Genomic DNA, 26,524 nt, shown 5'->3' with positions numbered 1-26,524 from the left:
GCTTTCTTTTTTTTTTTCCAAAAACAGTTATAATAATTAGATGCAGCTCAGTAAGTGAACTAAGGTTATGTCCCAGGTAAGTAATATCAGTCTCAGTCACTATTCTGGCAGCCTCACACAGCTTCAAACCAGAAAAAAAAAACACAAATAAAGAAAACACTTTTCCCCGTCTTCCTGCAGACCTGGGCTTTTACCAAATTAGTCCTGTTCTTCACCAGGCTCTTTGAGAAACAGTTCACAAAAAAACACCTTAAATGAAGTATTGTAAGCTTTGCTTTCTTACATAGAAGCAACTCTCAGCCTTTGCAGACTGGGCACAGAATTGCTGGGTCCCCTTTCACAATGGCTTTTACAAGCATCCACAAAGACCCAACCCTAGCTCTTCGGGGAACCTTCCCCTATTCTGAAAGTCACTCGGTTTCCATGTAGCAGCAACAAGGCACAAACAGCTACTTACTCCAGCTTTCTCCTGGCCAGTGACGTACCTAGGGTATGTGGCACCCGGGGCCCATCATTTTTTGACACCCCCCCCCCCATGTAAAAAAATATTTTTTTGTAATGACCATGAAACGGAATAAATGGTCAGAATAGAAACAGGCAGTGAAAATTTTCTTATATTCCAAACAACATAACATAAATTATGTCTGAATTGTCATGACATCAGAAGTACATATGGAGTAGTTGCAGGTGATGCTTGGAACAGTTCTGATTGTGTTAGTTCGGTTTTATGTGTTTTTTGAATAGAAGGATTTTTATTTCTTTTTGAAGGTTTTGCAGTCTGTGGTCGATGTCAATTGGTTGTAGAGTTGGGGGTCGAGTGTTGCAGCTCGAATGGCTAGGAGGTTGTCGAACAGTTTTTTTCTTTCGACGTTTTTGGTTGGAGGGTGTGTGAATGGTGCGTGAGTTCTCCTATGTCTGTTTGAAGTGGATTGAATTATTTAGCTGAAGAAATTAGTTACCCCCTCATCCCACACACATTAATTCTCTTCCATTTTTGTTCCCATTATAAAACACACTGATAAGTTCCCAGAAAAAAATACATTAAAATAAGAAGTGAAAACAAAGGCCCCTACAGATGAGAACATAACATAAGAATAGCCTAACTGGGTCAGAGCAATGGTCCATCATGCCCAGTAGCCCATTCTCATGGTAGCCAATCCAGGACACTAATACCTGGTCAAAACCCAAATGGTAGCAACATTCCATGCTACCGATCCAGGGCAAGCAGACACTTTCCCCATGTCTTAATAACAGATTATGGACTTTTCCTCCAGGAATTTGTCCAAATCTTTCTTACAACCAGCTACACTATCTGCTTTTACCATAACTTCTGGCCACTTCATTTTTAAGTTTAGATCTTTCCTTTCAAACAGAGACCTTGCTAGATGTCAAATACAGCACAAGGTAACTTCACATGGACTTAGCTGTGCAGGAAATGTGAATCTCCTCATACACCCACCATATAGTGCAAAAATGTGCAAAGGTCTGTTTTTTTTCTTTCGATCACTACATAGCCTAATGCCACACAAGCAGCGCTGTTACAAACATATTCTGTAGGTCAATGTTAAGGATAACAAAGTTTCCTTCCTTGGACCAGAAGGAGATACTGATAAACCACTGGAAGAGATCCCAAAACAACACCCAAAGACCCACTCAGTGTGTGAACCAGTTGAGTGGAGTGGACTAACTGGGGGGGTGGAAATTGGCCCGGAGTTTGCTCAGCAGAATTTCCCAGACCACCTCTTCCTCTCAACACATTGACACGCTGCCACCACCACCACCACTAAGAACACCTCACTGGGTAGGCCAGCTATGCTATAAACTTTATAAAACACGTTATTATATTTTCTTATAAAGCACATATTTTAACTGAACTCTCTGACATCCTCAGCCTATCCATTCACAAAAATAGAAGGAAGAAAAGTTCCCATTTCCTGCTGTCTCATGTCCCCGGCCTATACAATATTTTTTTTCTGCAGACCCTTCAAAAGTCTGACCAAATCCTCGTTTCACTTGCATTATAAAGTACTGAGGATGCAATCTCTATCCAATCCCAGGTCCTAAAGTCTAAGACAGTAGCGCAAACTAATGCTGCCAGATTCAGGAAAAAAAATTTCGATTCGATTAAGCCTATTGAATTGGTTTTTCAATTCGATTTTCCTGCCCAATTGGGTGATTTTTTTCAAAACTCCTGGTGGGTTTTATAGCTTTTTCACCCCCTTTGGCTTCTCCTAACCACACTGGCGCTGTGGTGTAAATAAAATAAAGAAACAAAAAGGACTTTTCCTTTCTCTGTTAAATCCTAGCTCACGTTTGCAGTCCAACACCAGCTCTGGAAGGATACACATTTCAAATCTGACATATTATAATCACAAAACAGAAAATAAAATTAATTTTCCTACCTTTTGTTGTCTGGTTATATTTCAAATCTGATAACTTGCTTGCCAGGGTCTCCTTCTTTCTGCATGCTAACCATCCATCTGCTAACTCTGTCCTCCCTTTCCATTTCCCTTCCCTTCCCAGGAAGTCTGGTATCTTTCCTTTTTTTCATCTCCCTCCACAGATCCACCTTTTCTTAAATACCCTTTCATCCGGCATCTCTCCCTCCTTCCCCACCACCCCAGAGTCCACCATCTCTCCCTTTCTTTTCCTAATTACCCTCCTATCCAGTATCTCTATCCCTCCTCCACACCATCCCTTGTGTCCAATTTCTCTCCCTTTCTGTTCCTTCCCTCCCTAAATCCCATGGTCCATCATCTCTCTCCCTCTCCTCTATTTTCAGACCCATTATTTCTTCCTCACCCCCAAAGTTTGGCATATGCACGTCTCTTTGAACACCCCCTTCCCTCCGTGTACTTCTAAACCAGGATCCCCCCAAAGGCCTGTCCCCCCTTAAAGGCCTGCACCCCCCTTGAAGGCTTGTCCCACCCCCTTGAAGGTCTGCACCCCCCCTGAAGGCCTGCACCCCCCTTGAAAGCCTGTTCCACCCCCTTGTAGGCCTGTCCCCCCCTTGTAGGCCTGTCCCCCCCTTGAAGGCCTGCCTGCCTGTCCCCCCCTTGAAGGCCTGTCTCCCCCCTTGAAGGCCTGCCCCCCTTGAAGGCCTGTCCCCCCCTTGAAGGCCTGCACCCCCTTGAAGGTCTGCACCCCCCGAAGTCCTGCACCCCCCAAAGGCCTGCACCCCCCCTGAAAGCCTGCACCCCCCCAAAGGCCTGTCCCATTCCCATGTAGACCTGTCCCCCCCTTGAAGGCTGCCTTCCCCCCCTTGAAAGCCTGCCTGCCCCCCCTTGAAGGCCTGTCCCTCCCCCTTGAAGGTCTGCACCCCCCCCGAAGGCCTGTCCCCCCCTTGAAGGCCTGACTGTCCCCCCCCCCCTTTGAAGGCCTGTCCTCCCTTGAAGGCCTGCCTGCCTGTCACCCCCCTCCCCCTTGAAAGCCTGCCTGCCTGCCCGCCCGCCCCACCCCGAAGGACCGCTCGCCCCCTGGCCTCCCTGCACCACCTATGAAGCAGCACTACCTATGCTCCCGGCCTTGCCGTTCAGTCCCCCACCACCACCCCCGAAGGACCGTTCGCCCCACTGACCTTCCTGCACCACCTATGAAGCAGCCGCAGCAGGATCGCAACGCGATCCCTGTGCTGCTTCCTGCGCCGCGGTACCGCCCTTCCTCTGACATCAGAGGAGGGGCGGAACCGCGGTGCAGGAAGCAGCGCCCAAGCAGTTCAGGGATCGCTGACGCTGCGGGCTGCTTCACAGGTGGTGCAGGAAGGTCAGTGGGGCGAGCGGTCCTTCGGGGTGGGGGGGACTGAACGGCAAGGCCGGGAGCACCCCCTCAGGGCTGGCACCCGGGGCGGACCGCCCCTCCCGCCCCCCCCTTGGTACACCACTGCTCCTGGCTTAATCACAGCTGGGGTGGAGCAGCTTAATCAGTACTGAGCACTGCTCTTCATCCCCAGCCCCCACTGCTGTTTAACACAAAAATAACTTCCTCAAACAAAATAGTTCTTTGCAAAGAGTGTCCCAACAAAAATTCCAAAAAGGAAAATTCAAATTATTGGCAAGCAACTGCCAGACTCACGTCCATAGGTTCCACACTTCCAACTTCAGGCATTCCACATTCAACAATGTCCATGCTTTCCTCAGGGACTGCTTGCTCTGTAGAATCCTGGACTGCAGAACCTTCCCACTCCATGGGTTCCTGGGCAGGTCTTTGCCTTTGCTTGGCCAGGAGAGTCCTATCAGCTAGGTCCTCATGTGCTGCCTGCTTCACTGTCTTAGAGAGCTGTTTTAACCAGTTACAGCCACTCCCTTGCTTGCGTGGCTGGGGCCCAGGTTTGGGTGCTCTCTGGCTCCCTCTCAGGTCATTAGCAATATTGCTTCTAAGGGAGCTTATTCTTTTACAAGGCTCTGGCTTCAGAAGGGGTTCCAGCTCATGGTCAGGCTCAAGCTCCTCAGGATAGGCGGCTCTGTCCTCTACTATCTCTGAGTCCCTACTCACCACTGGTTTCTTGTGTCGGGGCATAGGTTTCATGAAGGATTTTCCCGTGAGATGTTCATCTCTAGGGATGGAAATGTCACACAATGGAGTCGAGGCATCTGAGCAAAATGTCATGGTCAACCAGGTCAAAGGCACTGCTCAAGTCGAACTGAAGTACCAGTGCGTTTTTTCCCAGTGAAAACAAATGGAAGAGGTAATTAGACATTGAAGCTAAGACTATGATTTGTATGAAAACCAGACTGAGAGTCATGTAGAATGTTGAACTTCTCTAGGTATTTCATGAGATCATGATTAACTAGACCTTCCGTAAGTTTTTGGAAAAGTGGTATGTTGGCAATGGGTCTGTAGTTGGCAGCCGAAGAGATTGGTTCCTTGGAGTTTTTAATAATAGGAGATACAAGGATATGGCTGAGTTCCACCGGAAAGTGGCCAGTGGACAAACATAGAGAAACCCAGTTGAAGAGTTCAGCTTTGAATGGGGAGGGGGCAGATTTCATGATAGACGGTGGGCAGTTGTCTAGTAAGCAATTGGATTTTGCATATTTAGAGTAGAGCTTGAGAAATAGGTTCCAGTCTGGGTTTTCAAAATGATTCCAGGCATGTCTGCTATTGAACCTTCCTTTCCTACGGCAGGTTGGTTGATTATTGGTTCTATGCTGGAACCTACGAGAGATGATTTCAGATTATGAATTTTGCTGGCAAAGTAGTCGGCTAGGTTTGCAGCAGAGGGTGGGAGGTCTGAGTTGGAGCATTTATGTAGATCAATATCGAACAGAGAATTGACTATTCTGAAAAGTTCTTTGCTATTCAGTGAAGGAGAATTAATTATTTGGGAATAATGTTTACAACGCTTTTCTTTAATCATTCTTTTGTACTCTAACTTTTAGTTGCCAGTTGAGTCTGTCGTTCTCTATCCTTGATTTACATCATGTTCTTTCCAATTTATGTACATCTTTCCTTTCTCTTCTCTCCTTTTTAATCATTCTCTGCATTGCCAGCACCATCAGCAGGAGTAGGCTGCTTCAATCAACCCTCCCTCCAACCCCAACCCCTCCCCCCCCCCTGCTGTGGATCCGGTGGCATGCTCTCTCTCTCCATTCCTGGCCCATCCTGGAATCGAATGGCTCTCCCATGTTTCCCAACTATCACCTCTGCTAAAATTAATTCTTTGGGCCGACCAGTAGCGTCAACCTGCTGCTGTCGGCCTTCCCTGGAAGCCTTCATTCTGCAGAAATTTTCTGTTCCTATGTAGGCGGGACAGCTGCAGAATGAAGGCTTCTAGGACAGGCTGAAGGTAGCAGATTCACCTCGTTGATGCTGTCGGCTGGCCTGAAGATTAAATTTTAGTGGAGAAGGTAAGATGGGGGAGGGAAGAGGAAACCCAGGACAAATTGCTCAAATTTTAAAAAGACATCCTGACACCCGGACATCTACTAATCCACTTCCAGAAAGGCTCTATGAGCTGCTCTACCACCTGAGTGCACAAACCATGGAAGCTCAGCAATCAATTGCTCCACAGCCCCTAAGGCCACTTTTGCATTTGGTGCTTCTTGCTCTCAGACTGAAAATCCCAAAGATCACATGCTGAGAAGGAAATCAGTGAACCTAAAAGTATGCATTTACATCAATCCACTGTGTGCCAGTCTACCTGCTAAAGCTCTAACGATTACAGAGTAAGTGCTTGCTCACTAGGGAGCTGAGTTAGCACTGGCTCTAATGCCTTCTGCAACAATGGAAATTGGCATATTTGGTGGTAACAACTTTGGCACAATACTCCCTTCTTTATTAGTTGTGACTCCAGCACAACATCTTTCTTACTCTCTCCTTTTACCAAACACCCTCTTCTTTCTCCTCTATTCTCCAACCGCACCATTATACCCCCGCTCCTCTCTTTTCCTGGCCTCACTATGTGAAAGGAAGGCAAACCACTATAGCATACCCCCTCATTCATGGTACTCTGAACAGCCACAAAGGTCATAGAGCAGAGCTGTGTTGATGAGAATGGAAAGCCAGGGCTCAGCAGCTGAGCCAAGAGGACAACCAAATCCAAGAACCTCTTAGCCCTTTTCCAAATTCACTCATCTCTCCTGGAACCTCTTCCAGCTGCTGCCATGCTGTTCCTTTGGGACTACACAGCATAATGTCTCCTATAAGATGTAAAAAGGGGAAAAAAAAAGGAGATGATATTACTTTATTCCCCCTTCAGTTTGAAACTCAGTCATAGGTCTCTGTATTTCAGAGCTACCAAAAAGAAACACTATTAAAGATATTTTTCAATCTATGGCATGAAATACTGACACAATCCTTTCCTGCATCCCCATGTCCTTCCAGTAAAATATATTAATTCTGGTGACTACAGAGCTGGAAGGACAAAATATAGCTAGTACTTACCCTTTTTCTAGCCCAGCTGGCACAGAAATCTTTACTAAAATCTTAAACAATTGTCCAACCATTGTGTCCATCGTTTAGCTTCTGTCTCTACTTGATCTTGGATTTCTCTCTGTCCTCAAGTTCCTTCTTTTAAGAATTCTTGTAGGCTTCCTTCATTATTTCTTTTCCTCCCTGTATATTTGTCTCTCCATGGTTTCTCTCTGTAGCTGCTCTCATCTCACTTTCTTCTAATGTTACTCGTTTCTCGCTTTCACATCTGTTCTGTCCACCATGACCCCCCACCCCTCATTTTCCTCAGGATGCTTTATTTCCAGTCCCACACAGCTGCCTCTTTCTGTTTGCATCTTGTGTCACCCCACCTGCTCTTCTTCTCTTCCAAATCATGTCTCCTTTTGCTAACAACTTTCCCCCCAACTCTTCCTGAATTTCTCTCACCTTCTACTCCTTCCCTACAGCTCTACTATCAGTCCCTGTCCACAGCACCTAGCCTCTCTTCCTTTTACAGTTCTTTTCTGCCTCTTCCAGTATTTCAGAGCAGCAATGGTGTAGTAAGAGGGGCGGACCACTCCAGGTGCTGTCTTGGTGGGGGCTCCAGCACCTCTCCTCATCTCTACCCCCCGCTCCTTCCCTATCACTCCTCCTACCACACACACGCCTTCCCTTCCACATCGTACCTATAACTTTTTGCCAGTGCAACCAGCATATCCAACTTGCTGCTAACACCGGCCTCGGCTCTCCCTCTGAAATCACTTCCTGGTTGCAGGACCAGGAAGTGACATCAGAAGGAGAGCCAAGACCAGTGTGGGCATTAGGTTGGAGATGCTGCTCATGCCAGCGAAGTTAAAGAGGTACAGAGGGAAGGGAAGGCATGTGCATGCGGCAGGGGTGCGGGGAACAAGTGGGGGCAGATAAGAGGGTGGGGGTACTATCACCCAGGCACCTCCTACCCTCACTATACCACCACAGAGCAGCATTGTCTCTCCTAACCAGTGAACCCTTTCCATTCCCTTCACTCCTTCCTTGCTCCTTTTATTCCTCTCCCGGTATCTCTCTGTTCTTTTTTTTTGTTTGTTTTACCTTAACTGCTATAGATATTACTTTGGCAACATAGGTCAAATTGTCATGCCAGTAATCTGAAACTATTCCTTTTGTCAATGTCAGTCTGCTGCACTTGCCTTCCTCATTGGCAGCTGCTAGGCAATAGCAACTCCCTCCTTCCCTGTATTCTATTGGATGGGCTGCAGGGATGGTGGGAACAGTAGCTAAGACACAGAAGCACTTCCTCCCTATGTTTTTCTGTAGCTTTGCAGCACGGAGCTTGCTGTCTCAGATCTATAGACCTACAGACCTACAAGGAAAAATTTGAGTGTGGGGGGAAGGGGTGCGCAAGCACCCACAGAGCTGGCGCCTATGTGCCTAACTCTACTAGCACATAACAAAAGGGGGCAAGGCCATGGACATGTCAGGATGTTCTGAAAAATTGCACATATGGCTACAGAATCCTGCCCCGGTGCGCATAACTTAGGCACCAAAATTTACACCAGGTTTCAGCAGGCATAAGTCTGGCGCATACAGTTAGGCACTGGAAGCAGCAGTAGGCAATAATACCTCTAACCCAGCGGTCTCTAACTTGCAGCCCACGGGCCGCATGCAGCCCTCCAGGTACTATTTTGTGGCCCGCGGTCTGGACACAATGATCAACTGCTCCCTTGCTGCAGTTGATTGTTCCGGTCAAAGCTGCAGCCGGCAGCGGCTCCTCGCGCCATCCACACCAGCATTTCTCTTCCCCCTTCCCTTCCTTGTGGAGCAGCAGCATGTCTGGCTGGCTCCCTTGCTCAGTCAATCGTTTCGTTCAAAGCTGCGGGTGGCGGCTCCTCGCGCTATCCACTCCTGCATCGGAAGCCTCTCTGATGTCACAACATCAGAGAGGCTTCTGACGTAGGCGCGGATCTTGCAAGGAGCCGCCACCTGCAGCTTTGAACGTAACGCCTACTGAACAAGGGAGCTGGCCAGACATGCTGCTGCTCCACAAGGAAGGGAATGGAAGGGGAGAAGAAAGAGATATGCTTCTGCTGCATAGGAAAGGGGGACCCTAGGGAAATGCTGCTGCTGCTGCACAGGGAAAGGGAGAGGGAGGGAAGGGGGAAGAGAAATGCTTCTGCTGCACAGGAAAGGGGGAAGGGAAATGCTGCTTCTGTTGCTGCTGCACCCAATTGGGAAAAGAGAGGGAAGGAAGGAGAAGAAAGACAAGGGAGAGGAGAGGAACATGAGATGCCAAGTTCATGGGAGGGAGGGAAGGAAAGGAGATAGCAGACCATGGAGGGGGAGGGGGAGATGCCAGGGCATGGGGGGAGGGAAGGAGACAGATGCCAGACCAGGGGAAAGGAAGGAAGGAGGGAGGGAGAGAAAGGAAGGAAAGAGATGTCAGACCATGGAAATAGGACGGAAGAAGAGAGAGATAGGAAGGGAAGGTAAGACATGGAAACGTAGATTTTGAAAAGAAAGCAGAAAAATTGAATATTAAGTTAATGCCAAAGATGGATGCAAGGCAGAAAGTGAAGACAGAGAGAAAAACAGTCAAAGGACAAGAAGGCCCTGGAAACATAGTTAAAAGCACAGAAAAATAAAGTCACCAGCCAACAAAGGAAGGGAAAATGATTTTATTTTCAATATAGTGATTGAAATGTGTCAGTTTGAGAAAGAAAAGATATTAAACTTTAAATGTGAGGGCTGCAGAAAAAATAGAGTACTTGGAGGGCCGCAGAAAAAATAGTTAATGTCTTATTAAAGAAATGATAATTTTGCATAAGGTAAAACTCTTTATAGTTTATATATCTTTCCTTTTAACTGTTAAAAGAAAGTTTTATAAACTATAAAGAGTTTTACCTCATGCAAAATTGTCATTTCTATAATAAGACATTAACTATTTTTTTTTGCGGCCCTTCAAGTACCTACAAATCCAAAATGTGGCCCCACAAAGGGTTTGAGTTTGAGACCACTGCTATAACCTGAGCAGAAGTCCTCCATCTGTATTGCTGCTAGTGGGAGCAGTGCTTCAGCATTGTGTTTTCAGTCACTATGGACTAGTGCTGCCCGATTCAGGAAAAAATATTTTGATTCAATTCGATTAGATTTTCCTGCCCAATTGGGTGTTTTTTTCCAAACATCCTGATGGGTTTATTTTATAGCCTCTTCACCCCCTTTGCCCTCTCCTACCCACACTGGTGCTGTGGTGTAAACAAAATTTTAAAAAAACTTTTCCTTTCTCTGTTAGATCCTAGCTCACGTTCAATTTCAAATCTGACACATTGTAATCACAAAACAGAAATAAAATTATTTTTTCTACCTTTTGTTGTCTGGTTATTTTTCAAATCATGTTGGTCCCAGGCTCTGCAACAAATGTCTTCTGATAACTTGCTTGCCAGGGTCTCTTGCCCATTTGTTGTTTTCTTCTTTCTTCATGGTAACCATCCATCTTCCATTTCTGTCCTCCCCTTCTATTTCCCTTACCTCCCCTGGAGGTCTGGCATTTTTCCTTTTATTCGTCTCTATTCCCTTAGCTGTAGCGATGGACCCCACCATCCCCAGATCCACCATCTCTCCTTTTCTCAACTACCTTTTCATCCAGCTTCTCTCTCTCCTTCTCTACCTAACTACCCTCCTATCCATTATCTCTATCCCCCCACACCATCCCTTGTGTCCAACTTCTCTCCCTTTCTGTTCGTTCCCTCCCTATATCTCATTGTTCACCATCTCTCTCCCTCTCCTGTTTTTAGATCCATTATTTCTTCTATCTAACCCCCATCTCCCCTCTCCATGATCTCCTCCAAGTCCATCTCCCTCCTCCACCATTCATCTTCCCCCCTCCACCAAGTTCATCTCTCCCATCCATCTTCTCCCCATCTCTTCTTCTCCAGTCCCCCAAGTCCATCTCTCCCTCTCCCCCAAGTCCATCTCCCCTCCACAATCTCCCCCAAGTCCATCTCCCCTCCATGATCTCCCTCAAGTTCATCTCTCCCATCCATCTTCTCCCCATCTCTCCTCCAGTCCATCAACTCCCCCAAGTCCTTCTCCCCTCTCCCCCCATCTACCTTTATTTTGACGTTACAACATATTGCCGGTGGTTGTAGTTATTTAGCAATCCACTCCTGCCACCACTCCTTGCGTCTTCTCTCCACTGCAGCCCACACTCAGTGAAAACTTCCTGTTTCCGCTTGGGCGGACAAATGGAGTGAAGACGCCCGGAGTAGCGGCAGGGTAGTGAATTGCATTTGCTACCACCGCTTTTGCCTGACCAGAGAAGAGAGGAGAAATACTTCCGGCCGGGAAAGAGAGAGCCTTGCTGCCATCGATCTGCACGCAGAGACCCGTTCGGGCTTTCTCCCTCTGCCACCGGAGTCTTTGCTTCTGATGTAACTTCCAATTTTACAAAACTGGAAGTTACATCAGAAGCAAGGACTCCGGTGGCAGAAAGAAAGCCCAAACAGGTCTCTAGCAAGGGGGCCAAAGAATCAGTAAGTTTGATTTTTTCCAAAAACAAATCAATTCGAATCAATTCACCCAAAGTGAATCAGTAAATCTATTCAAATCGCAAATCGGGCAGCACTACAAACAAGTTCCCTGGAGTTCTGCAAAACTTGCCTATCCCTCACTATTGAAAATTTTGTAGTGAAATATCACCCCCTATTGGCAGGACTGAAGAAGGAAGATTCCAGCTTAGATGAAACAGTGGCACTAAGCATTATTCTATAAATGGCATGCTCTTTAAAGCGCTGATTATTTTTTTTGTTGGTGCCCATTTTTGAGCAAGATTTATATAAGTTCCCCCTAAGCCAGGGGTGTCCAACCTTCGGCCCGAGGGCCGCTTGCGGCCCCGTGAAGTATATTGTGTGGCCCCGGTTGAGGGTGATACAGTGTTTTCCTCTGCTGTCCCCGGGTGTTTACCGTCTTGCTGGCTCCCTCCTCTGTCTTGCTGCAGCGTTTGCGCGGCCCCAGAAACATTTTTTTCGGACAATGCAGCCCAGGGAAGCCAAAAGGTTGGACACCCCTGCCCTAAGCCATAGTCTGAAGAGTGATTTTATTATTATGTCTCAATAATCAAAATAATGAGAAAATCCTTGCTAGTGGGGATACTAATAATTCTGAAAATGATAATCACGGTTCCCTAAAAATACATCAGCAATGTAGTCAGATCATCAGAAGATATACTAAACTGAAAGTATCAAGCACATTGGCATTTTAATCTTCCATTATTTTTTTTATGCTTTTTATATACGTATTTTTATAGTGAAATATTTTTTATAAACTTATCTTAATTATGGTCTAGCAATCAGGCAATCATCCAACAACCCCCATGCTGGCCAAATCTAGCATGGGGGAACGGATCCCGATGATGGACAGACTTGTACAGTCTGTGTCCCACGCTTGGCGAGGGACAGGTGAAAGTTGGACAGCTCCAGTGTGTTGATCATTTTGTCACATACTGCGAGTGGGGGAACTGTGCAGCTTAGGTGGTAGGGGAAGGCATCTTGACTGGTAAGTTGAATACTATCAGCAATATATCATGTATCGTCCCATCATGTATGGCTGCCTATATGGGTGGCATGGTGGTGACCTCTCAACCAGCATTTAATCATTGGTGACCTGAGCCTACATGAAGTAGTGGATGAGGCTCTGGTCACCTTGTTGGGCAGACTGGATGGATCCTGAAGGTCTTTTTCTGCCATCATTTACTGTGTTACAGCGCTACATCAGAGGATAGTTCCTGAAAGATAAAAATACCATTAGAATCCCATTAGCATAGATAAAAGAAATATTTTCTTGCAGGTCCATAAACAAACCTGTGCTGACAGAAACAGCATTCATCTAATTCAGGTCTCAGTTTGCTAGAAAATGACTTCAGTATATTACCATCAAGGGATATAGAAAGTCAGCCCAAATTGACTTATGGAAACTAATCAAAAATCCAAATACACCCAAAAGTAAATCGATAATGGAAATGATATGAACTGTTCTCGGTTACTTCTGATATTAATTCTATATCAAAGCTTAAACCGGGAAAAGACCTCAAACACTTAAGTGTTTGAAAGACTTGATCGTAAAAACAATTTAAAGAGGCTTGAAAATCATCACTGGTCAAGAAAACCCGATAATTTTTCTTTCTTTTTATGTGCCTTTTAAATCAAATTGTTATGCATGTGCTAAATATTCATTTTTGCAGGCATTGTACTGGCAGCATAGAAATTGATGTTATAGTCGTTTTCAAAATACTTATATTATTTCTCTATATTAGTATTTGCTTCAACCTTTAGATTTCAATAAGCAAAATAAAGCACTTAACTTGCTCCCAACAGAACTAGGGCCAGCCCGTTTCATTCCTGGACGGCTTCTTCAGGGGAAGTGCTTGTTCAGTATGAATAAACTGAAAACTGTTCCTTCTGCTTTATTCTAAAGTGTATCTTACTGCTCTGTTGCTTGCCTGACTAGATACTGCTACATGGCCATGTGTGTGTGTGGGGGGTGGGGGGGGTCTTTGCGGTGACTAGCTAAGCTGTCTCCACACATGGCAGAAAATTATATGTTGGGGGGACATTTTTGGATCAGCATGGCTATGAAACAGATTTAGTGACTCGTTTTTTGTTTAGCTGCTCATGTGCGACACCGCCATGGATAGCGGCAGGATTCTGCGACACCGCGAATCTTGCAGGAATGAGAATTGGGGAAAGGGTGAAAATTTTGTGAGAGGAGCTAGTTCGGCACCAAGTAGCTCCAGATTTTGAGATTAAGCGACACTGAACTATTTAATGTTGATAAATTGAATTAGTTATGATCGTATTGATAAGAACAATAAAACTGTGGCCCATTTTTTTTGCCACTACATGTGAGTTTGTGTTCTTTTATGAGGTTAATCTGAGCAATGGTGAAAAGTCTAGTGTTACATCATTCAATCGAGCTCTTTGTTCGGCCCGTAGGGGCGTTATTATTATGGAGGCAACATAGTCGCGTTCATTGGCAATACATGATTAAAGCAAAGATCCAATATTGTCTTCTAAAAGCATTTTATCCGTTCATATCAACCTTAAGATGTCTTCCCTCCCCCCAATGATACACACACAACACACGCACTTATAGCATATGATGTGAATATGATTTAAAATACACAGTCAAACCGTTATAAAATTACTTTTCCTTGGGGCAGTTTTCAAAACCAAGTGGGTGTTTGCATATCCTGAGGGACCCTGTGGGCTCTGCCTATGAAAATTGAACCCACATTTTTTTTTCTACAGATACCCGTGCCCTACCATAACTTTGAAATGTAGCAGTGTTAGTGTGGTATAACAAAAACGGCAGAGGCAGGTATTACCTTATAGTGGGGAAGATATCTTCATGGGCTACCGTTAAGACGGGTTACTTTATTGTTAACCCAGGTTATCAGTAACTGGGTTTCATTGTACGAAATGGGACCTGACTAAAATACTACTACTACTATTAATTATTTCTATAGTGCTACTAGAGGCACGCAGCGCTGCACAGAGTCACAAAGAGTAAGAAAACAATCCCTGCTCGAAAGAGGAAAGACAAACTGGCGAATGGTTAATCAGTGGACTGGGTTGGAGGGCAGAGGAGTAGGGTTAAGGATTGAAAGCTATATCAAAAAGATGGGTTTTCAGTCTGCTTTTAAACAAGGGAAATAGCATAAATTGTTGTAAAATAGCCCATATTAATTGTAGCCCATAATGATAACTATTCTCCCTGCCCCCCCCCTTTAGTCTAAAAGGTGTGCTGTCTGTTATTGTATTGGTTATATTATTCTGACATTTATCACATTTCTGTTACATGGTCACTCTATAGTGCTGTTAAATTTCTAATACTGTTTCATGTTAGTCCTATTTTGAAGTTTTTGTTTGATTTCAGGTTTACTTCATTTAACCCACCCCTTTTTTTTTACAAAACAGCAAAGCACTTTTTAGTGCCGGCTGGCACGCTGAATGCTCTGTGATGCTCTCAGAGCATCGGGAGCAGCGCAGAGCATTCAACACACCAGCCTGCACTAAAAAACGCTTCCGCAGTTTTGTAAAAGGGGGGGGGGGGTTGTTGTATTTATGATTATGGCTCTCATCAGAACATAAGAACTGCCATCTCCAGATCAGACCTTCGGTCCATCAAGTCCGGCGATCCGCACATACGGATCGCCCAGTCAGGTGTACACCTGGCGTAATTTTAGTCACTCATATCCCTCTATGCCTCTTGTAAGGAGATGTGCATCTAGTTTGCTTTTAAATCCTAGAACGGTGGATTCCGCAATAACGTCCTCTGGGAGAGCATTCCAGGCGTCCACCACTCGTTGCGTGAAGCAGAACTTCCTGATATTTGTCCTGGACTTGTCCCTCCTTAGCTTCAGTCCATGTCCTCTTGTCCGTGTCACATTGGACATTGTAAATAATTTTTCTTCCTGCTCTATTTTGTCGATTCCTTTCAGTATTTTGAAAGTCTCGATCATATCCCCTCGCAGTCTCCTTTTCTCAAGGGAGAACAATCCCAGTCTCTTAAGTCGTTCCTCGTATTCCAAGTTCTCCATACCTTTTATTAGCTTCACTGCTCAGCTCTGTAACCTCTCCAGCAGTTTTATATCCTTCTTTAGGTTGGGAGACCAATGTTGGACACAGTATTCCAAGTGTGGTCTGACCCTGGACGCTAAATGCTCCAATGTTACTCTGACGCTCATAGAATTTCTATGAGTCTCTTTCATCTTCTGCTTGTTTGATGTCATTGTAGAGGATTTTATAATCAATAGAAGAAAAATGTGTTACTTTGAAGCTTAAATAATGATGCTCAGAGGAGGGAGCTCAACTGCTAGCCAGCCATCCACTAAGCCTCCAAGTTCCGGAATCATCATAAAGATGGTTGATAAATCCCAACAAATACATAAATAAGATCCCATCTGCCTTGCTCATATTTCTTTCAGCTTCAAACAACTCTTAACTCCTTCCTTGAGCCACATATTATCGATCCCTGCGTATACTTATACTCATGCACTGGGTTACAATTTTCAAATACTTTATTTGCCGGGTAAAAAGCCTTATACCCGGTGAATGGATTTTAGAAATTTCCCTATCAAAATCAACATTTATTAAACATATATAAATACTGCCATCACCATCCAAAGGACTTTGCTAGGCAAAATCGATGCACATCACCTACAGCATTGTAAGATTGCTCATCTACGTTTGAGCTTGGAAAAAGAAAAACGGCATATAAATTTATAAATAGTGTAGCGCTAGTTTATGAACACAGGGGGTAGTTTTTGAGATGGAAATGAGAGCAATAATATTCAAAGAAATGGCAGGATTTGATCACGTTTGGTGAGCCTGTTCTTGGAAAGGCAACCCACCTTGCACAAGGAAAGTCTGCGCTGTGCATCAGTCTGGCTCTGCCCCTGACCAATCTGTTGCTGTCTTTGGTGATGTTGAGCGCAATCCAATTAGCTGTCACCATTGCAGCTGTAAGCCTATGGATATTGTTGCTGAGCATATGCCTCTGGTCTGGGGTAAGGGTTTGTGTGGATATGATTGTATTATACATATATGTTTTTCATTATCTTTTACTATAATACTGTCTTTTTCCTCATCTCCCTCTCTCTCTCTCTCTCTCTGCAGTTTACCGGTAATCATTGCTGTGTTTAGCTTTCAGCCTGCTCTTCAATCACACAGTCCCCATCTGCAGAACAAACCAAAAACTGCATCGCATGCAGTGGATGGAGATTACACTGAACTTAATCATTTCTGCTTCCTGAAATCCTAGTAAATCTCGGCTTTGATTTGTTGGTTTCCTTTGATCCTTACTCCGCTGGACATCAGGACCCATAGGCAGAAATACAGAGTGGGGGAAAAAAAATACAATTACAGAAACCACTCTGTGCAGTGGATTCATCATCAGATTACCCATATTAGCAAAGACCTTATCCCGGCAACGAGGGGAATCCCTGATCCTTTTGTGGTGATCCAGTTTGGTGTTTATGCTGACTGTGAACTCCTTAAAGAAGGTAAGTGGAGGGGCATTTGTCTTACTCTTGCAGCCTTCTTTTAAGAATGATTCATAATTGCTTACCCATATGGCACCAAGTGGATTTAAATAATGCACAAATCATTGTTAAGATATACCATGATCAATATATTGTGTTTTCCAGCCGACTGCCAGATTCTGAGTAATGCTACTGAATTATTGCATTGTGTAGGGAAATATACATTTATATAGTTATGCCAAAATGTAAAACCTCTATTTTATAGACAGCTATTTAATATGTATAATTTTTCACTTTTTAAAATAAAGATAGGCATGTGAAAAGTAGACCCCCCCATGCTGAAACTATGCTTCTATAGTGGGTTCTTCAAAGTCCACCAGATGGCTACTCTCATCACTCATACTGGCACTCGATCTCTAATTGCTCACCTCTAAAGGAAGGGCTGCAACAGAGCTCATTTATTTTCTGATTTATCTAGAGAGCATTTTGATGAATGCATCAAAGGCGTGAGGAGGAGGAGGAGGAATGCTCTCTGGTCTTCCTTGGTGGAGAGCGCCCTAAGTGGGGTATTAAGTCTCCAGTAAGAGAACTGAGTGAACTGCAGCGTTACTTAACCATTCCAACACTCTGAACCCAAACTAGAAAAGATAAGCTGCAAGTGCCAAAGGCTTCTAAAAAGAAATATGTTCTGCCATCTGGTTATTTTCTGTAGGAAAAGGTTTGGTAGGAACAAGAAAAAAGAAAGCATGAGACACAGCTCTTTAGAACCCAGACAGCTAAATGCTGAGGATACAGAACTAAAGAGCTTAGCCTGATGGTAGCCAGAGATTTGGGTGCCAGGTAGAGACCCAAAAGGATTTTCTTTTCTGCCTTGTTATGTAGCTTCCCAAATGGGTAATGAAATGAGATTTGGTGGTTTGACATTAGTCACGTTGATTTCAGAGTTCCAGTGGGAGGAGGAGGTTAGATATTTAGAAACCCCTAAATATGACTGTTAAACTGAATTTCCCAAGCAAAAAAAAACCCCTCAAAAAAGAGGATTCAGGCTGGTACTTTTTTTGTGTACCACAAATACAACACTGTTGGTAATATCTTTTTTCCAGCCTCTCAGATAGTAAATTATCCTTCTGTAATTCATTCCAGCCATTTGATCAAGTGCCAAAACATACTTCTAAGAAGGAACAAGGGCAGCATTTGACAATGTGTGGTGGCACTAGTCAATATAAGGATAGTTCCAAAAAACTGGTGCTACCATTTATTTAAATTTATTTATACAGATTATATACCGCACTCTCTTGCATTCTAGGCAGTGAACAATTAAAACATTCGCAATAAAATAACAGTAACAAATACAAATCCCAGCACAACTCATATCATCAGTACATCTCTGACTGTCTTTACCCAGTATATTAATATTGTAATAGTTACATTGCAATGATTTCTCCAAATTAAAGGTCTCCTGATACAGTGAATCCTGTAGCCCTTTCAGGACCAAGGGACATATTTGTCCCATAACTTTAAAATCCTATAAATTTTGATTGGGATAGTCTACAGTTCTAAATTTGATATGTACGGATTCCATATGATACTGCCTTTATGTAAACAAACTGGTTCCGACATTCATTCATTAGCGTCGTTGCTAGATTGACGAGAAGATTCACTTGCCACACTGTCCATAAGCCAGAAGTGTGATTTTTTTAAATAAAAATAATGATATTTCACAAAAAAAATCAATTTGTTGGCATCTGCAAGCCCTTTTTACCATAAAAATGTTGTCAAAACCACAAAAATTGGCCTACGATCCTTATGGTCCTGAAAGGGTTAAAGGTTTTCATTATTAGAGATCATTTTTAGTGCATTGCAACTTTTCAGGAAGTCTATTCCATAAAAGAGCTCCCTGCACATAAAACATCCTAGACCAGTGGTCTTAAACTCGCAGCCCGGGGGCCACATGTGGCCTGCCAGGTACTATTTTGAGGTCCTCGGTATGTTTATCATAATCACAAAAGTAAAATAAAACAGTTTCTTGATCTTGTCTCTTTAACTATAAATTACAATATTACGTATTATTAAGACTTAGGGCTCCTTTTACAAAGGTGCACTAGGGCCTTAACGTGCGCAATAGCGTGCATTAAATTCCCAAGTGCATTAGCCACTACCGCCTCCTTTTTAGCGCACAGTAATTTTGTGCATGCGCTAAAAACCCTAGCGCACCTTCGTAGCCAAAAAGGAAAGATTTATAAACTATAAAGAGTTTTACCTCATGCAAAATTGTCATTTCTTTAATAAGACATTAACTATTTTTTCTGAGGCCTTCCAAGTACCTACAAATCCAAAATGTGGCCCTGCAAAGGATTTGAGTTTGAGACCACTGTCTTAGACCTATTGTCTTCTAAACAAATTTGCTTAAAAGAGAGAACATCCAGCAAAAACTGCTCCTCAGATCTTAAGGGGCATAAATGTTTTGAATACCAGGATATATGACATAGGTGTCAATATTTCACCTAAGCCCAGTTGTGTAAATAAGCATAAGGCTTAATTTAGTGCCGGAATGGGGTAGGACAGTGCTCCTACACTTTTTGTACTAAGGAAATTACATCATGCTTGCCCCCAGCCTTCTCCCCCACCCCACCCCCGCCCTTTCCTCATAGTCCAGCTTCTATCCTTCTTGATCCCTCCCCAGCTAGTGATTGGCATCTCCTCCATGTACCTTTCAAACTTTTCTGTTGTAAAGGTCACTAGCAGTAAGCAATGATTCATACACACTGCTCATGGCTGACTCCAGAGCCTTCCTTTTGTTGTATTTCCTGTTTCCATATAGGGAGAAAGCATCAGACAGAAGGTTCTAGGATCAGCTAAGAGCAGCCAGTGACCTATACAACAGAAGAAAGGTTTTAAAGGTACATAGAAGGTAGTGGTTTGGGGGAGTGAAAGACAGTGGGAGATACCAATCGTAGGCTGAGGAGAGGATAGGAGGAAGATATGATGGACTGTGGTAGGGGAGGCAGTTTGGAAGAGAGTGGGCAAGACACTGTACCATGGGGGTAGAGAGAAAAGAAGGAATGCTGCATCGGGAGGAGAAGGGAAAAGGAAGACAAGGGGAGAAAACAGACTGCAGGATTCTGGATATAAAGTGGAAAGAATAAGAAGATGTTGACTATGAGGGGGAAGGAGAAAAAGCTAAAAGAGAGGTGAGAGATGTTGAAAGTGGAAGAAGGAAAAGAAGTAGAGAGAGTGTGGGAAGAAGATATTGATTGGGGAAAAGAGTGCTGTGGAAGGATAGGAATAGAGAGAGATGGGGAGATGCTGGAGGAAAGGACAAGAAAGGGATAAAGGGGGAATGCTAACTATGAGGAAGAAGAAGCTGTGTTTTGTGGAGGGAAAGGAGAGAGGCTGCACTGTTGAGAAGGGAAGGAAGAGAGGATAGGGAGATGCTAAGCTATAAATGTGGGGGACAGAGAGGGAAAATGTTGGGTTACCAGAGTGAGAATGGAGAGAGTTCAGTTCAGTTTATTTGATATATTGCAACTATTAAAGCAACTCTCTTTATCATTGGAGAGAGGTGGCTTGGCACTGCCGGATTTGAGACGTTATAATGTTGCCTGTCTTCTCCGACATCTGGTTGATTGGATTAAGAACACTCAACATTATACCTCTGTTTTACTTGAACAGCAGCTTATGACATCGACACACTTGTTGTATTATTACCTTATAGGATTTTTTCTACCCATTCCCACCCCTTGTTGAAATCTATGCGACAGTGCTGGCAATGGTTATGCAAACGTATGCATTTGCCTCTCACCTCAACAGTATTGTTGCCTTTATGGGGGAATCGAGACTTGGATCCAGACGGCTCTAAGCTGTATTTGCAGAGATGGACAGGCCTTGGTTTATGCTATGTGAGGGATGTGGTGTCGGAGTACGGATTTCCTTTGTCCTTTCAGGATCTCCAGGCTCGGGGACTTTTGCAGGATCGAGACTGGTTTTCCTATGGTCAAGTCTCGCATTACCTACACTCTTTGGACCATAATACTTTGAATGAGGACATGGTAGATATGGTCCAGGAAACTTTGACTCTATCTCGACAGCCTAGAACCAGTTTGCCCTTTTATCAGGTCAGTCTGGGCAGTTTCAGTGCTCCTTGGGACTTTGAAGCTGTGGCGGTGATGTGGAATCAAGATCTTGCCTCCTCTGAACAGATAACTGGAGATGGTTTGCGTCTTCTTATGAAACGCCTCCCGCCTTTGACTCGCTTGATGACCCTGCAAGAACAATACTATAAATTCCTGTTGCGCCTTTTATATCTCACCCTATAGGGCGTATGTGGCAGGGTTTGCCTCTCATGCTACCTGTCCCAAGTGCCATTCAAAGCCCGCTGGTCTTTTTCATATGTTTTGGTCTTGTGACCAATTGCAAACCTTTTGGTCATTTGTTGGTCTCCACCTGCAGACAATTATGCGAAGGCAAATTCCATTGCGGGCGAATGCTCTGCTTTTTTCTCAAATCTCTTCTTTGGGGTTGTTAATGCAAAAAGCTTCTTTATTGGCTAGGAAATGTGTACTTTTGCTGTGGCACCAGGAAGAGGTACCTACTATTACTATGTGGAAAAATGAACTGTTCACTCTTACAGTATGAATATTTGGATGTTAAGAATTGTGGACCTGGTCATTGGAGAAAGTTCTGGGCTATTTGGGCTCCTATTTGGGATAGTTTGTCCCATGGAGCCCGAAGTACCCTGTTGAATTTTTGAATTTCTTGAGTTTTGACACTGGAGTGCTGGGGAGGGTATAGGGAGGGATTGGGATAGGGAGTTGATGTTTGAATTGTCTTGTAGAGTTCTTTAGTCTCCATGCAGAAACCCCGCGGATGACTCTCTTATCTTCTGTTTTGCACAAATTTTGTATGTGTTCTGACTATTGTATTTCATTTGTATGTGTCTTTCTTCAAATAAACAAAATTGAAATATTTAAAAAAAAAAAGTTTAAATTCTAAGTGGTTTATAATAAAAGATTGAGATGTGACCGACTACGTTTATGGTGCAGTAGTTTCAAAAGGTCTCTGAGGTCTTTTCTCTCGTTAACATCATTTTCAAGGGTGTATTTTGATTTTCATTGTGTTGGATTGTTGTTCCTGAAGTTGTTGTTCTACTTGTGATTTTAGGAATGCCTAATTATTCTGCAAAGATTGGGACTTGTATACTGCTTGCTTATAGTTTTATAACCATACCCAAAGCAATTTACAAACAGGTATTTCAAGCATTTTCCCTCTCTGTCCTGGTGGGTTTCAAGTTTCAAGTTCAAGTTTTATTAATTATTGATGAATCGCCTATTTAATTTCCTAAGCGATGTACAATACAAATTTAAAAAATAACAAATAACACAATAATAAATAAATAACAAAATGCAAAAAAGACAATACACGAGTAGGGAGGAAAGGAGGGAGAAGTTACAATATCTTTTGAAAAGTTAAGGAACATATAAAGGAAAATAACATAAGGAAAATAGGACTTTAAAATAGCAAATTAAAAGGAAGTTTTGGTTAAATAAATCATAGATTAAAAGCATCTTTGAAGAGATATGTTTTTAGGGATTTTTTAAAAGAGGCAAGATCTTTATCATTTCTAACATATTGAGGAATGGAATTCCATAGAAGAGGTGCTGTGACCGAGAACATATCCTGCCTTCTGGTCCCGATTATTTTCAAAGATGGAACTGTTGATAAATTATTGGAGGATGATCGAAGAGTTCTAGCTGCAGTGTATGGAATAAGCATTCGTGTGATAAACTGCGGTTCCTTATAAGTTAGGGCTTTGAAAACTAAAAGAAGTATTTTGAATGTGATTCGATGGCTAATTGGTAGCCAATGTGAATCAATCAGTAGAGGTGTAACATGGTCAAATTATTTTGCCTTGGTTCACAATCTATCTAATGTACGTACATCTCTAACTAGGTAAATGTAGGTTTAACCATGAAAAGGGAAGGAAAATTGTGCACCGAAAGCTTGTGAATAGTAGTAAGCTTTTAATTGGGATTTGAATCTTGTAAATGAACTTTCTGTGTGAAGATAGAACGTAAGGAAGTGCCATAAAATTGGAGCCATGACTGAGAAAGACAAATGTGAATATAAAGGAATAGCTGTCTAAAAGAGAGAACAGTCCGCAAGTGCAGCTGGGAAAAATAGAGAATTCTTTGTGTGGAATATTGACCCGAGAATAAAAAAGAAAGGTGGTAGACTAGAGGATTGAATTTGGAAAGAAAGAATGTTGTATTTAAAGGGGATACAATATGTGATAGGAAGGATGTGTTTTGCTATCAGAAGAAGAGTAATGTGATCAAATTTAGAACGGCTATAAAGGAGTCTGACTTCAGTGTTCTGCACAAGCTGTAAATGATGAAGTTGGCAGTTTGGGAGACCAGTAATAATAGAATTGCAATAGTCAAGTTTAGAAAGAACTTAGGAGTGTAGAAGTATATGAAGAGAAGAGAGAACCCATGGAGAGAAGTGAATGAATGCGTTAGAGCAGTGTTCTCAACCCTGTTCTGGAGGACCACCAGGCCAATCAGATTTTCAAGCTAGCCCTAATAAATATGCATGAGAGAGATTTGCATATAATGGAAGTGACAGGCATGCAAATCTGCTCCATGCATATTCATTAGGGCTATCCTGAAAACCCGATTGGCCTGGTGGTCCACCAGGATAGGGTTGGGAACCACTGCGTTAGAGAGCAAGGAAAGAGAAAGACTCTAGTTTCAAGTTTATTCATGGCTTGATATACCGACCATCACATGTATCTGGGCGGTTTAGAATATTAAAAATTAGAAAAGTCTAATATAATTTTGAAATGTGGGAGTGAAAAGTTAAGGTTACCTATGCAGCAGAGAGAACAGCTTAAGATTCTTTCAGTCATACAGCAAATCTTATATCACGTTTCCCCAATGGCACTAAAGAGTTTATTGAAATCTATCAACCCAGAAAATGTTTGAGATCTGAAAATAGTATGAAGTTGAGTTTGGAGGGTAAGATGTTAGTCTCTCATGTTAAGATTGGGCCAACAATGCTGTCTGTAGCAGGTGCCAGGCTATGGAATGCGCTGCCTGGTATTCTGCAATTCTGTGATGGGAGACTGAACTTTAAGAAAATGTTGAAAACGCAATTACCGGTATTTGTTAATGCCTTCTTGTGCTAATGCCATTTGCTGTTAATGCTTTCCTATCCTGTAAATGTTTTTATGGGATTTTGTCTTTCCATCTTGTAGGATGAAGTTAAAAGAAGGTTTTAATAATGATATTGTTAGTTAATGTTTTATTTTGTTTGTCTTGTCAAAACATGTTTAGCATTTTTAATATGTATGCATGTAATGTTGTAAACTGCGTAGTTTTTATACTGTATATAAATTTTTTTTATAAATAATTGTTTATCACTACTCAAAAGATCTTAGTATTTGCTGTAAAAGAAAGGGAAGCATTTTCATGGTGAAACTGGCAGGTTTGGAAAAAGTAATCCAGAGGAAAAGATCAAAACTGCTGTTTTCTGTGAGTTGATTTTTAATTTGTTTGTCGTTAACCAGTCAGCAACCATATCTATTTTTTTTAGAAATGAGAGATTAACAGGAAGGAGTATGTGAATCAAGTGAGAGAAGGAGTTGAATATCATCTGAATAGATGAAAAAAAAAAAAAAAGAACCAAATAAATTGAAGCAAAAGAGTCACTGAAGCCAGAAAGATATTAAAAAGTATAGTCCAAGAACAGATCCCTTGGGGGACACCAGAGAAAATGGTTTAGATCCGGAAAGAGTACCAGAATGACAAACAGCATAAGAATGATCTGACAAATAAGTGCAGAACCACTGAAGGGTTGTCTCAGTAACTTGTAGATCTTTCAAGTGGTTCAGAAGGATAGTGTGGTCCACTAAGTCAAAGACTGTTGATATATCGAGGGGAAAGAGAACATCATAGTTACTGTCGAGAATTTGTCTGATAGGTAAAAGAGGTCAAGAAGAGTATATTCAGTAGAATGATGGGGCGAAAACTGGTCTGACAGGGTTGAAGTGCATTTGTACTTGATAGAAAATCAGAGTTGGATTGCAACAATTTTTTGATGATTTTTGAAACAAAAAAAAAATTGGAAATAGGTCTATAGTTAGTTACAGTAGCAGGATCCGAACTAGGATTCTTGAGCAGAGCAGTAATAATTGCATGTTTCCACATTGAGGGAAAATCAGCTGTAGTAAGGCTATTGTTGACCATCGATAATAGAGGCTCAAGAAGTGAATCCAGAAAGCACAAAAAAGGAAAGTAGAAATATGGTCAGTAGAGGATGAAGAGGGCTTTAGGAGCATGATGATCTTCTTCAGAGTGGTTGAGGACTGAAGATTAAATGAGGTAAGCATGGCTAAAAGAATGGGGTAGGCTATAAGGGTAGGTGTGGAAGAAGGAGAAAGAGTTGAGTTGCTGAGCTACAAAGGGAGGGAAGAGAAAGGAGAGGTGTAAATTATGATCCAGTGGTAATATTCAGTGGTATGTAGCCGGCTGGGAATGATTCCTAGCTGGCTAAATACCAAAGGTCAACTGACCACTGACAGCCAGCTATCTCTTGATGAATATCTCCCACTGAATATCCTTGTCAGCAGATTGACCAGTGACCAGCTATGTCACATGACATAGCTGGTCACTGCCAATACTCATTGGCTGACCGGCTAGGTCTAGTGGCCAGAAAAACCCACCTAAAAGCAGGTTTATCTTTGGTTGCTATGCCTTAGCCGTCCAACCAGTGGTGTACCTAGCATATGTGACACCCAGGGCCCATCATTTTTTGACACCCCCAATCTGTACAAAAAACATGATTTTTAGTAACAAGCCACACGTCACACATGAGTACCTAGGAAAAGGCAGCATCTTACATACTGCAGTGAGCAGTACAACATCAATACACCCATTGTAAAACTAAACAAGCCAGATCAATCCTACACCGTCAATCCTAACAGAAAACCATGTCTTTCGAACACACAGAAAACACCTTTGCCTAGTATGGAATATGTAATCACAAACTAACCCCTCCCTCTTTTACAAAACTATAGTGTGGATTTTAACCACGGTGGTAATAGCTCTGACGCTAATAGAATTCTGAGCATCAGAGCTGCTAACACCACGGCTGGCGCTAAAAAACGCTCCACAGTTTTGTAAAAGGGGGGATAAAATAGAAATACATAGACAAAGGTTAAATTGAACCAGTAAGATGCTGGACTCTGCATACAATGCAACACCACAGAAACAGTGGCACATGTCTCCTAAAGCAATAAATAAATAGAAAATTTTTTTCTACCTTTGTCTTCTGTGGTTTCTGCTTTCCTCATCTTCTTGTAACTCTATTCCTTCCATCCACTGTCTGCCATCTCTCTTCCCCTATATGGCATCTTCTCTCCTTCTATGCCCCTTCCAGAAACTGTATGCCTCCCCCTTCCATCTCTCCTTTCACCCCCATTGTTCTGGCATCTCTCTCCTCTCCTTCCCTCTCCCACACCTGTCCTCTGCAATCCTTTTCCATTTTTTCCCTCATTTTCCTTTTCAATTTATTTTCTGCATCTCTCTAGATTACGTTCTTACTACCCTCTCATCAATGTAC

At 42.9% G+C, this 26,524-nt stretch overlaps 1 protein-coding gene across 2 annotated transcripts in view; it reads left to right on the top strand.

Annotated features, from left to right (window-relative positions):
* KCNB2 (potassium voltage-gated channel subfamily B member 2) overlaps window positions 1-26,524 on the top strand; it is a 498,244-nt gene that overhangs the window by 102,784 nt on the left and 368,936 nt on the right. The window contains exon 1 of one of the 2 annotated variants that reach the window (XM_033935253.1): window positions 16,567-16,924. The exons of the other annotated variant lie outside the window; for it this stretch is intronic. The gene's annotated coding sequence lies outside the window, so the exon portion shown is untranslated. Of the gene's footprint in view, window positions 1-16,566; window positions 16,925-26,524 lie in introns of those variants that run through there. 2 annotated transcript variants of the gene reach the window in all.

Source organism: Geotrypetes seraphini, chromosome 2 (genome assembly GCF_902459505.1).
Source record: "Geotrypetes seraphini chromosome 2, aGeoSer1.1, whole genome shotgun sequence".
NCBI lineage: Eukaryota > Metazoa > Chordata > Amphibia > Gymnophiona > Dermophiidae > Geotrypetes > Geotrypetes seraphini.
The sequence above is the reverse complement of the archived record's forward strand: the minus strand, read 5'-3'. Positions and strand labels throughout refer to the sequence as shown.